This window comes from Clinocottus analis, unplaced genomic scaffold (genome assembly GCF_023055335.1).
Source record: "Clinocottus analis isolate CAN_PGR_092001 unplaced genomic scaffold, fCliAna1.0.p SCAF_6, whole genome shotgun sequence".
NCBI classification, from domain to species: domain Eukaryota; kingdom Metazoa; phylum Chordata; class Actinopteri; order Perciformes; family Cottidae; genus Clinocottus; species Clinocottus analis.
This window is the reverse complement of record NW_027176218.1, coordinates 4,528,666-4,541,101: the sequence shown is the minus strand read 5'-3', so window position 1 is coordinate 4,541,101 and position 12,436 is coordinate 4,528,666. Positions and strand designations below refer to the sequence as shown.

Here is a 12,436-nt window from a genome sequence, read left to right as displayed (position 1 = left end):
CAACATCAATATATACATACATTTTTTTTTAAGCTTCGAAAATTATTGAGCGTGACAAATTGAAATGATTTTGAAAACAGATGAAAATTAAATAACTGAAGAATGCCGCCCGACACCTTTTCTGAAAGTGTAAGAGAACTAAATGTGAAGAGTTGGAGTTTGAACTAAATAAATAAATACAAAAAAAGTTCAGAAGTCAAAAGTTAAATAATGAGACAGCTAATATATGTATGTTTGAAATCAGAAAAAAGCAGGCAACATTAATAATAACCTGAATAATAAAAATTAAAAAACAAATCAATCGCAATTCACAAAAATCACAAGTACGAGGTCTACAGAGAAAGTGGATGAGCACACACACACACACACACACATAGACACACACACACACACACACACACACACACACACACATACACACCAAAATATGATGATGCTGTGTATTTGTTTGAGAACAATTATCATATTGCTAATGTTCAAAGAAATCCTGTAAAAACTCAAAGTTCTCACCATAAACGGTTATGTTTTATGCTTTCTGGTATAATTTCCTTGCAAGTATTTCCTCTTCTGAACTTTATCACAGAACCTTTTAAATTCTAAAGAGGTAATTCTTTTTAAAAAAAAAGAATAATTAGAGTACATTATTTTTGCAATATTTTTCCCTCTAAATGTGAAACATTTTACTGTAAAACTCGTCTAAATCAAATCAAACGAATCACATATAGCTTAAACAATTCTTGTAAAATATCATATGAAGTTATTTTTAAGCCTGAACTACACATACAGTAATAATAATTACTTATAATTCTATAATATGTATAATTAATTTCCAGAGTGATCGTTTTGGCATTTTTCTGTTCGTAGCATTAAAAAGTCATGCGGTGCTGAAAGTTAGAAGATTCTTCCATCTTTACAAAAAACATATAATACCGAGCAGTAAGAAATATATTCATGAGTAAAATACTTATTTTAAATAATTATTTTTTTTAAAATCCAGAAGTTCGAGCTCAAGGCCGCAGTCAAGTTCAAGTTTACGAACTTGTTGTTCCAGCTGTTTGCTGCAGTTTCCCTCAGCTCTGCTCTGGAGTGTTTTAATGAGACGCTGCTACTTGTTTATTTAAAATATATGTATTTAAAAAAAAATTGTTTGAAAATAGATACAATATATGGACCAATAAAGTCTATCAAAATGCAATTTTTGGACCGTTTTCCAGGTTTAACAGAATGAACACAGCATTTCATCAGGACTAAAGACAAACACTGAAAAGATGACGTAAAAATATGCACACAATTTTTAAAAAAAGCATAAATCGCCGACATTCTGCACAAAGAAAATTATCAAAATATACACACGAATGGATGTGTGATTGTGTACTTGTATTTGCATGTGTGTGTGTGTGTGTGTGTCCATTATTGCTGTATTTGCTATGTTGCTGCAGTGAAGCTGAGGTTTTTTGGGCCTCATTGTGGGCTGAACCAGGCCGTTGGATTGGTCAGGTACACTTTTAGAGAGAGCGAAAAATACTGCAAACCCTCACCGCCCTGCCATCTGCCTCTCTACATGCAACCTTCCCCTGGACTCCTGCCACCCATTCTCCAAAAAAAAAAAAAAAGGCCTTAGGGGTGGAGTAGTGTGATACTCTGGCAGCCAAAACCATGTGTCCACTGCTGGTTAAGCAGAGCTTATATCCATATGAATGAACATAATCACCAATGTATGAAAACGCTGACCCTGAATCGTAAATCACCTGAAAGCTTCGGGTAATAGCGGGTTGGCTTTGCCCTTCATAAAAAGCCCTCCTTTCTGTAAACCCTGATAAACAGAGGGACATCTGAGCAGACATTAGAAAACCAAAGCACAGAAATTCAAGACTTTAAAACTGCTAATTAGTCCGATTATTGTTTGAAAACAGCGATTATTAGGTATTTAGTTCCCCTTGAAGGCAATATTATATACATGTAATGGTATTAAGAGACCTGGGGTTTGTAAATTCCCATATAAATGTCTCATTTACCTCTCCAACTTGAATTTTCCATTAATTTGACAAAGTTAACGACCAAGTATTTGACAAAGAGCCGAAGGAGCCACAGTCCATTAGCTGTTCGTCCAACGTAACTTTTCTTAAATCAAGTTCATCGTCTCACAGCCGCTTTGTGGAATTGTTTCTTGTACGAGCGCAGACAGACACAGTTTTCTATCTTTCAAATGAACAGGAGGGGAATGTTTTCAGATTGAGAATGAAATGAAATTACTGAGAGGAGGCTCTGTGCCACGAAATGTTGCTGTGCAAAGCAGAAACCCCTGTGTTCAAAGAAGCGAGATAGAGATCCACAGAAAATTAAAGAGAAATCAGGAAATTGTGTGAACGTCAGTTGCCTATACACACGTTTGTACAGGCAAAAACATTACAAATGGCACAGTGATGGACTATTTCTTTTACGTATTCTTCATTCGGTCGTCGACAGAACTTTTTCGAATGCAACCTGCAAAACTTTAAATTGAAAGAAATGCAGTGTTTTAAGAAATGCAGCTGGTCGTCACGCTTTTGAGAACGTTAAACCGATCGAAACGATCAGAACACCACGTACTTCTCTTCACACACACACACACACACACACACACACACACACACACACACGAAGCCCCCGGACCACATCACCCATACGAAAGAGCTCCAACACCGTGGCCTTCCGCTCATCCACTGATCACCACGGAGTGGGATCATCCAGGCGGCGATCAAAGTGCTATTAATGACTTGTGTTTTTGCGTTACTAAATTACAACGAGAAGGCTGGGAAAAGTTAGGGAGAGGCCGTCTCAAAGTTAACGGCGTAGCTCTGTCTCTCTATTCCACATGAACGAGTACGCTTTTTTTTTTTTTTACAATGAGACGTATGAATGCGCACTGAATAAAAAGAAACTTTGTGGACGAGTGTTTATTTGCACGGGTGGTGCCTGCTAAACATTAAAAAAAACCTGGGACGCCAAGAAAAAAACACACACACACACATGGGTGAACTTCTTGAGCATACGAATATTAAACCAGATTATTTTACTCACCGATTTCAGAAAAAAGGAAAGAAAAAAAAGAGACGAGGTGGGAAATGTCCGGTCCGCTTGGCGAGATATACGGCAGCTCTTCCCGCTTTTGATCCGCATCTCTGTCGAGGAAGAGGAGAAAAGCCATAAGCTCCCGTTTTCGGTAGTCCTCGCAAAAACACAGTCGTTTCCCTCAGAGTCCCCCCCCCCCCCCCCCTCCCTCTTTCACAGCCGTGCCTTCGGCCCCCCAAAACTCCAGCTTTTCAGCCCCGGCCCCCGAATCTCAGCTCCAGCTTCAATCCCCCTCTTCCAGCCACAGTCTGATCCCCCCCCTCGCCCCCTCCCCTCCTCTTCCCTCCCCCCTCCTCCCCCCCCCACCCCCGCGAGCTCAGGGCTGCACAACTCGCCTGCCAGCGGCTGGGTCCGGGGCCCGGCGAGGCCTGAAACAATAGGAGGCCATGAGGCGGTCTGCAAGGCTCCGGCTAAGCCCGTCTGCTAGTTAACAAGTCTTTTGAATGAGGAATGTTAGCAAACAGACAAACAGCATGTCTGGTGCATGCAAATATAGCACAACCGGTCCAGTCACAGCCTCGGCTGAGCGCATGAATAATTCAGCAGTCTATATGCTGCTCTCCCACATCAGCTCCCTCCCTCTGCCCGACAGAAATGCCTTCACTGGAATAAGTGTGGCAAAGTATTCAAACCGCGGCTTTAGCGCCAGCCCTTTTCGTCGCACAAATGTGTTTTAATGCTTCGCACAAACATGCAATAACTGCGCGAAGCGCTCGCGTGGAGACACGACACGCTTCTGACATTTCGCTGGTGCAACGATTTGAAATTTTGCAGTTGCATGAAGAAAAAAAAAAGAGGAAAAATCCCCCCCCAAAAAATTCCCCCTCTTATTGCCTTTTAATGTCTTTTGTGTGCAGTTTGGCACCTGTCCCAGAAAGAGCTCCGGCTCAGCACACCGCTCGTTCTCCTGCGGGGAGAGCGAGTCGGTGTGAAAGAGAGAGAGAGAGAGAGAGAGAGAGAGAGAGAGAGAACAAGGGGGAGCGAGAGACAGACACAGGAACACAGAGAGAGAGAGAGAGAGAGAGAGAGAGGAGACACGGGGAGGAAATAGTGGGAGAGACACCGAGTGAAGACGGAGGAGGCACATCAAGCCGGTCGCCGGAGAAGCTCTTTAAAAAAAACACTACTGGACCCCGGACACACATTCTCTCCGCTCGTCATCCACAGTGGTCATCCGGACCACGAGCCCACCCCGCCGCCGAAGGTTACCCCCGGTAGGAAATGGCGCCCCAGCGCTCCAGGTGGAACAAGGCCCCCCCCCACACACACACACACACACACACACACTCCCCCGTCACGTGGCGAAACATCACCTTGACGGATTTCCATCCAGAAAGAGAGAGAAACTAAATAAATACTACCATCGCCCCCCCCCCCCCCCCCCTTGGTCGGCAGAGACGAAAATAGGAAGACGCGGCGCATTTCTAGGGAACAAACCGTAAAACGACGGAAGGAACGGCGCCCAAATCCAAAGTGGTACCAAAAAAAAAAACCATGCGCCAAAAGTGAGAGAGGGGAAAAAAGGCCTCGAAAAAGCAACTTGTTGCCAGGTTTTTGCAGAGCGGCCGTGCAGCTAGTTGGAGGCAGAGGGTTAAAATCCAGCTAGTAGTGAGTGAAAAAAAAAGAAGCTCCGTCTATGGAAGGGCGGGCTGTGGGGAGGCCCTGACTGTAGAAATAGCAGCAGACTTTTCTTTTTTTTTTTTTTTTTTTTCTTTCCCCCCTCGCAGAGCTTAAGTCTCCCCCTCGCGTGTGGCTGGAGCAGAAAGAGGGGAGCGAGCGGAACAGAGAGAGAAAAAGAAGAGGGAGAGAGAGAGAGAGAGAGCGAGAGAGAGAGAGAGAGAGAGAGAGAGAGAGAGGAGGAGACAGCGAGCGCGCAACAGTGAAGGGGAGAAATGCCCCGCTGATGATGAAATAGGAGGTGCGGCGGAGCGCGCGAAGCAGTCACTTTTTCATCACATGTCCAACGCGGCAAGGAACTGTATTTGCACCGGAGACGGGGAAGAAGAAGGAGGGAGGAAGGAAAGGGAGGGAGGGCGAGGCATAGAGACACAGCAGAAGGAAAGAGAGAGTGAGAGAGACAGAGACCGACAGAGAGAGAGAGAGAGAGAGAGAGAGAGAGAGAGAGTGGGAGGGGAGGAAAGCACTGAATGTGGGAGGGGTAGAGGAGGATGAATGACACACGAATCCACTCCTCCGGCAGTGCGCAGACGCAGTCGGCGCACACTGGCGCGCCATACTGGGACACGCTACACAGTACCTCGTATCAACTGGTGAGAAGAAAAGCGGAGGAAAAAAGAGAATCCACAGTTGTTCAGAGTGGACCTTCCCCGCTGAAGGATCCTTGAATTATTAAGCTGGTCTCATACTGTAGTGGGGCTCTTCTCGCCGGGACAGTCTCACACACACACACACACACACACACACACACTCACACACACATACTCTCTCTGAGTGCATTAACTCTTTAGCATGCCACAATGACTGGCGTGAATGCACCGAATAGACCAGGCACACACACACACACACACACGTAGGGAGGGCAAAAAAAAAAAGAAAAAGATAAGCTTCCACAGTGTTTATTTCAGTAACGTGGCGAGGAACGCGGGGCGAGGACCCTCCTCCTTCGCCCCGGCTGTGTCACAAAAGCGAGCCGAGCGCCGCAGCTGAACCCTCGCAGCTATTTTGGCTCAAAGTCAAAAGGCTGATAAGCATTTTTGGGTGAGACTTCGCTGCTTTACCTCGAGGAAAAACAGCTGCCACTTTTGCCCCGGTAAAACGCATTCAACAGTTCGGGAGAACAGTTCAAGAACAACCCCCCCGCCCCCCTGCCTCCTCCTCCCTAGAGATGCTAATTTGTCTTGTTTAAAATAGAGGAGGGGTGAAACTGAAAATCAAATGGACTCAATAAAATCGGTCCGAACCCGAATCCACGCAGCGGTTTCCGCAGAGGAGGAAGCGTGCCAGAGAGTCAACCAGAGGGAGCGAACCAGCATGGTCGTTTCCACCATCTTAGATTGTATTGATTATTCTTTGCTGTAGCGTCTGTCTCTCTCGCTCACGCTCGCTCTCTTTCTGTCCCTCCCTCCCTCCCCGCGTTTTCTTCTTGCCTCTGTTCTGCCACCTTCCCCGCTCGGCGACCGGCGTTTGGCTTTTTCCATTTGTGGCCGATTACTGTAACGCTATTGTACAACAACTTCCTGCCTCTTTTGGCTCTGGCTGGACACAACTGCGAAAAGCAGAGCTCGTGGCTCCAACTCCCCCCCCCCCCCCCCCCCCCCCCCACCACCACCACCACCACCACCTCTCCTCGGCCTTGAACTGCAGGAGCTCTACGGAGGAAAGAAAAAGGAGGAAGGAGATATGTAAAGTGTGTCCGTTACTGAGGAACCTTTTTTCGATTGAGTTTCTGCTTTATAAACGGCTGTGATTTAAAGAGGGGGACTGCACGCCTCGCAGAGACAATGAGACAGAGGAGGGGAGAGAGGGAGGAAAAAAAAGGTGTGTGTGTGTGTGTGAGGGGAGGTGGGGGGGGGGAGGTTCAACTCTTCTTACTTTTTTACTCGGTGAAAACTTTCTGTTGGTTTTAGACGGCACTGCGATATTAGTGGCGGCTCGAGCTCACGCAGACCTTTGCCAAACATGGCTGCTCGGGCTTCAGGCTGCACCGTGTTGCTCGGGCTGCTTTCATAGCGCGGCCACCACCCCGTCACACTCGCCGGCTCTCTCCCTTCGCTAACGGCGGCGCACAGGCTGGATTCTGCTCCAAAAAAAAAACTATTCTCCATTCTAGCCCCGTTTCTCTTCGCTCCAAGGGTTGAACCAACAACAAAACTACGAAACAACAGGTGGCTAAACACAGGCGATGTGCGGACAGAAACCTGCCGGCATTATTTACACTAACTTGGTGCAGAGAAAAGGGCCGGACCGCGTTCCATTTGTCCTCGGCTCTCCTTCCCTAAATGGGACACGAGCTGGGTTCAGGCGTCGGCGCTGGCACGAGCTGGAGAGAAACCTGGTAGCAGGAGTGCAGCTGCACGTCACGTCTCGCCATGCATTTTAAACCAATTGCAAAGGAAAAGATGAAACAATGACTTCATTATGGCTTCAATGGATGAAGCTGTCATGTGCGCATGTTCAGAGACAGCGTTTGGGATTAATGCGGATCTTAAAAACTGGGTACACTTTGTGCGTTTATGCTTAGTGTGCAATACTGCACTTTGCATGGCATAAAGTTCATTTGAGGTTACAATTTTGGCTTCCGGCCAGCTCTCACCACATTGCTCCTCCACATTTCGTCTCTGTTGCGTCAGCCTCTAATCTGACATAGTTATAATTTACGATATTTTGGAAACCAAGAACGACTTTATTTCACGGTTTCTGATGAAAGGCATTGTTACTCTTTTCATGAAATTCTCAAATAAGATCATATTTTTTCTCTAATCTTGTACACATTACATTTGAACTGCTCTTTGATACTTTTTTTTCATCTGCAGTCCATGGCTGCAACGTGTGACGCGTCTCACACACTCAGCCAGTCAGGAGAATTATTCATACGATGTGAAACAAAATGGCAGAAGGTGCCATGCTATGGACATCGTTTTGAGTATAATTATATAGGAAAAAGTATTTTTGTTGATTTTATAAGCAGCCTCAGGTGACTATTGAAGTTAGTAATATTGAAATAATCTGAGATTTGTGGCTGAAAGACATACAGTAAAATAACAAAATAAATGTTCCGACTTCTTTCAAATAAAAATTTGATTCATTATCAGGGAAACCCGTGTGATTGCACTTTCAGTCTGACACTTATTAAACTCTTCTGCTGGTGTGGGACACAATAAGTGTTGTGCGCTGCACACATTGAAATGTCGGTCATGGCCAAACACTCGACTACAGGAAGTTCAGATAAGGGCACATGACAAGGACACGTTATATAGACACAGTTTGTTTTTTTCAGCAGCTTTCTTTCTACGGCTACAGGAAGCAGCGAGGAAAAGCCGGAGGAATATGAATTTGCGGTGGGAAGGAGGGGGTGGGGGGGGGATCTGCAAAGACAAACAATATTTGCACTTAGTCATCACCAAGGAGGCATTAGGAGGTCGGGGGAGGGCGAGAGAGAGAGAGAGAGAGAGAGAGGGAGGGGAGAGAGGGCAATTCTGTGCCTGATCAGCAACCACATCCACATACTGGGCCCATACAAATAAAAAAATAAAAAAACACATGTATATTCTAATGGACTAATTTAAGAAGCGGACCACAGACGTGTATCGCTGCACTTTACGAGGGAGAGGAGCTCCTCCTCTCCAGGAGCAGGAGCGGAGTCCATGAGGTGGTCTTGCTTAAGCCCCGCACGTGTCTAAACAACTTCTCTATTACACCCGAGACCTCTGAGGGCACTCCCCATCGAGCGGGGAACAAAGGCCATGACCCCGAGGTCAAATGCGTTACACGGGAGGCCAAGCGGGCCCATTGAATGCCGCACTGCTGTTTGCTTTAAGAAGGTAAAGATTACTAACACATTAACTAATGCCGATTAGGGGGTGATCCCTCATGGGACAGAGGTCCCAGGGCAGCACATCGCATCTTATTAACACAGCCTGAACTTTGACCCCCACCAGTCACCTCAGGCAGCCGACTGTGACCGCCACTTTCTGCTCTCCGTTTGACACGACACACACTCACACACACACACACACACACACGGAAATGAAGAGTGTCACAGCGAGGTGCAGCACAGCTGGAAAAAATAATTGTTGTCTGGACAAGCATGAATAAATGATACTATCTGATCTGCACTCCTGTTCGTGAGATGTTGAACTTGCATTAGCAATATTTTCTAATAAGAAGTACGCAGTTGATCCTGAACATGATCCACAAAAGGTCAAATAAATTTTAAAAATTAGTTCAAGCCCTCGGACGTTGGAGCACTTGTTCTACCGAAGTTCATAAAATGGGAGCACGTGCAGAAAAGTTCTCGACACAAAATGGCGGACGCAAGACATGCGCAGTATCGATGTTCCAGATCGTATGATGAAAAGCCAGAAAAGGGACAACTTCGGCAAAAACTCACTCTGCCAAACGTTAATTTTGCATCAGCGGAGACGTACAAGGAGAGCGGCGTGCTGAGCGTATTTAACCCCACCTGTCCAGGAAGAGCGAGCCAATGACACCTTGTGACGAGACGTAATTCACCATCTCCAACATGACTGTGATGACATCGTTTGCGATGGTCTTCACTTAATTTAAATAGCATGGGGATATTAATTAAATGGAATGAAGGAATATCAGGATTGCTTGGATTTTCCAAAAAGGGTAAATCTGAGTTTGTGCCAGAAATGTAGAAATACATTTAAATCACACAACTTTTTCACAAAAGTTGTCTTCTCATGTACAACTTGTAAGCATTTTATTACAATTGAGCACTTATTTTAAGAGTTTCGATTTAATAGTATATTTGAAAACAAAACCTCCGTGTAATAATGAATTACACATTATACAATTTATCTTAGAAAATAGATATTAATTTTGAATTTGCTATTGGTTCAAACAGCCGATGAAGACAACATCTGCTGTCTGTGCTGCGTTTATATGAAATAAAAAGAAACAGACTAGAGTCAATGCTTAATGACATTATATACAGATGTTTATATTTATAAAGAATTTAACTTTAATTATTTAATTATTATTTTTCTTCTTTATTATATGGTATAAGAGGGCATTTATTATCGAAAAACAAATGTCAAGTATACATTTTTTTTGTGACAAATATCCAATAAAGTATCAACTCTATCCATCTATTTCTTACCATTTTAATTAATTTGGTTTCTGCAAAAAAAATAATTAACCAGCACAAATACAACACATACACTTATGATACACATACGATCTCCACAGATAATTTAGTCGAATAAAACTATATTTTTTGGTTCCCTGGGCAGAGACTTTGAAACTTAATAGGACATTGTGGAAATGTGAAAATGTGTGCTTCCTAAAAGGGTGTTTATTAACTTTACAAAGTTTGCTGTTATTAAAAGGAAACAGATTTCAAAGATGTGTTTAATTTCTTAAAATAAACTTTGGAGTGAATTATGCATATGTAATATCACCAGCATTTAGATTTAAATTAATCAAGTTTGTTATACGGATTATGAATCTAATTCAAAGTAATATATATGAAGGAATACATCAGATTATTTGGGGCCATATTTCAAAATCACTCACATACTTGTAAACACTTGAATTGTCACGTCTCGAAATGCTCTCGACTTTTCCTGAAATATTTCACAAATGTTCCCTTCTGTACTCTTCTAACCATGAAGCACAAAGCAGAGCACCCGTTTATTTATTCTGCTTTTAATCTCCTGCTTTCATATTTAACACATCAGAAATACTAAAGCAGGAAAATTCAAAACATTTTCTCAGGAAACTACATGGAAAGATGTGCACTGCATCTAGAAACAGACACGAATTAGCAGGAATGAACTCACCTTGCTGTTTCTCACAGGACTCGGAAAGAAGAAGAGAGACAAAGAGAAAAAGAGCAAGGGAGAGTTTCTCCTGGGAAGAAGCTGGAAATTATGGACCTATTCAATATCAGAGCTCAGAGTGGATAACCTATCCGAGGAGGGACGCGCCCTAACTGCAACTAACAACTTCTTCTGGCAGCCCTGCAACAGTCAAACACATTGTCCTGGATCAGGGCAGCCTCGTACAGCAGCATCGAACCACGAGGCGATTCAGGAAAGAAATCAACATGTAGTAGTATTGAAAGTGATATTAAAATGTTAACATCTCAGAACAATGCATTAAAAGCATATTAATGACATCTATATTCAGCTGTAAACTATGATACTCAAGACTTTGCTCATCAAACTTTGGATATCTTAAGGTGATACAACTAAAAAGAAAGAGCTCCTTTAGTCATTTAAACAAAAATGAGGATATATTATCATATATAATACTATGCTATCATTAAGTAAGGTAAATACATGAATAATTAACTTACTTTTGTTTCATCCTGTAAGATTACAAGACTAAATTTTAACCCCCTGATAGAATATGGGGCACTAATCTAATCTCAAAATCACACAATTCAGTTGCCAAATTATATTCTAACAACTAAAATTGAACATGCAAGATGAGATTAATTGTGATATAGACTCATTTGACATTAAAATATGAACTATTCTTCGTTGTGTAATTGTTTAATTTACAAAATGCTAACCTCAGCAACATAAATCATGATTATAACGTGGTGTTGCTCCAACTGTAAAAACACCGATCCGAGCATTGCGTTAACTGAGCTACCGGGACAAATTCTCAGAAGTCAATGACCCGCATAAATAAAAAAAAAAATAAAAAAAGCAAATTCTCCTTTCCTGCCCACTTGACGAGCCTGTGCCGGGCTTCTAAATACCTGAACTCTCCCTTTGCAGTCCCCCCCCCCCCACCGAGGGCTGCTAATACCTACTTTAAACAGCCTTGGCCATTTTGTTTTATTCTTCCTCGACACTAAGCCAGCAGTGCACAGGCCTGGCATTTTCAGGGCCACGTCACAGCGCCTGTGTCTGCACTGCAGGAAGGAGTCCAACAGCCAAGGCATGCGCACTCAGTGCTCCACTGCCTTCGCCAAGCACTGTGTGTGCACACCGTCCTATTCTCTTACACGCTCTCTGCGCCATCTTTACCCTCCTGGGAAAAGCAAAACATGCAGCTAATATGCTTTATCCACTTCATAAACATGATGTCCTCGAGGCGGCTCGTCCTCAACAGCCACGGAGCCCTCGGGCTCCTGAATCTCTCGCTCTCTCTTCTGATTAGTACGACAAAGTCACAACATAGATATTCTCAAATTCCTTGCCATTACGCAATCTGGATCAACGCTTCTCGCTTTCTGCACAAAAAAGAAGAAAAAAAAGAAAAGTGGCATCTGTTTAAAGACGACAGACACAGTGCCGTTATTGATATGATAAGAAGAAAAAAACTGATCCATAACAGAATAACACTGATGATAGGTAAATTCCACTTGGACTGACTGCATAATGGCATTAGCAGAATCCATATCTACGAGCGCTTTCAGGGACAGCTGCGTCAACAGAGGTTTTATTACTCGGAAGTCTTTCAAATTACTGTAAAATATGATTTTCAAGAGGAGCAAAAGATATGGTGCTTTACTTCAACTTTACTTAAGGATTGGAAGCGACAGCGTGTGTACATTGCACACATTTTCCACATTATTATATTTATTACTTCCGTCTCTTGTATTGCGCGTGTATGTGAAGCAGAGGCCATTTTGAGGACATGAAGACACGTAACTGTACATGTG

The 12,436-nt window shown here is 43.5% G+C and overlaps 1 long non-coding RNA gene across 2 annotated transcripts in view; it reads right to left on the bottom strand.

Moving 5' to 3' along the window:
- Positions 1-12,436, bottom strand: part of LOC137804178 (uncharacterized) — a 39,033-nt gene that overhangs the window by 12,750 nt on the left and 13,847 nt on the right. The window contains exons 1-2 of one of the 2 annotated variants that reach the window (XR_011080120.1): positions 4,549-5,143; positions 3,061-3,161 (exon numbers count right to left, since the gene is read on the bottom strand). This is a non-coding gene — a long non-coding RNA (uncharacterized lncRNA). Of the gene's footprint in view, positions 1-3,060; positions 3,162-4,548; positions 5,144-12,436 lie in introns of those variants that run through there. The other variant, XR_011080121.1, reaches the window with a different exon arrangement.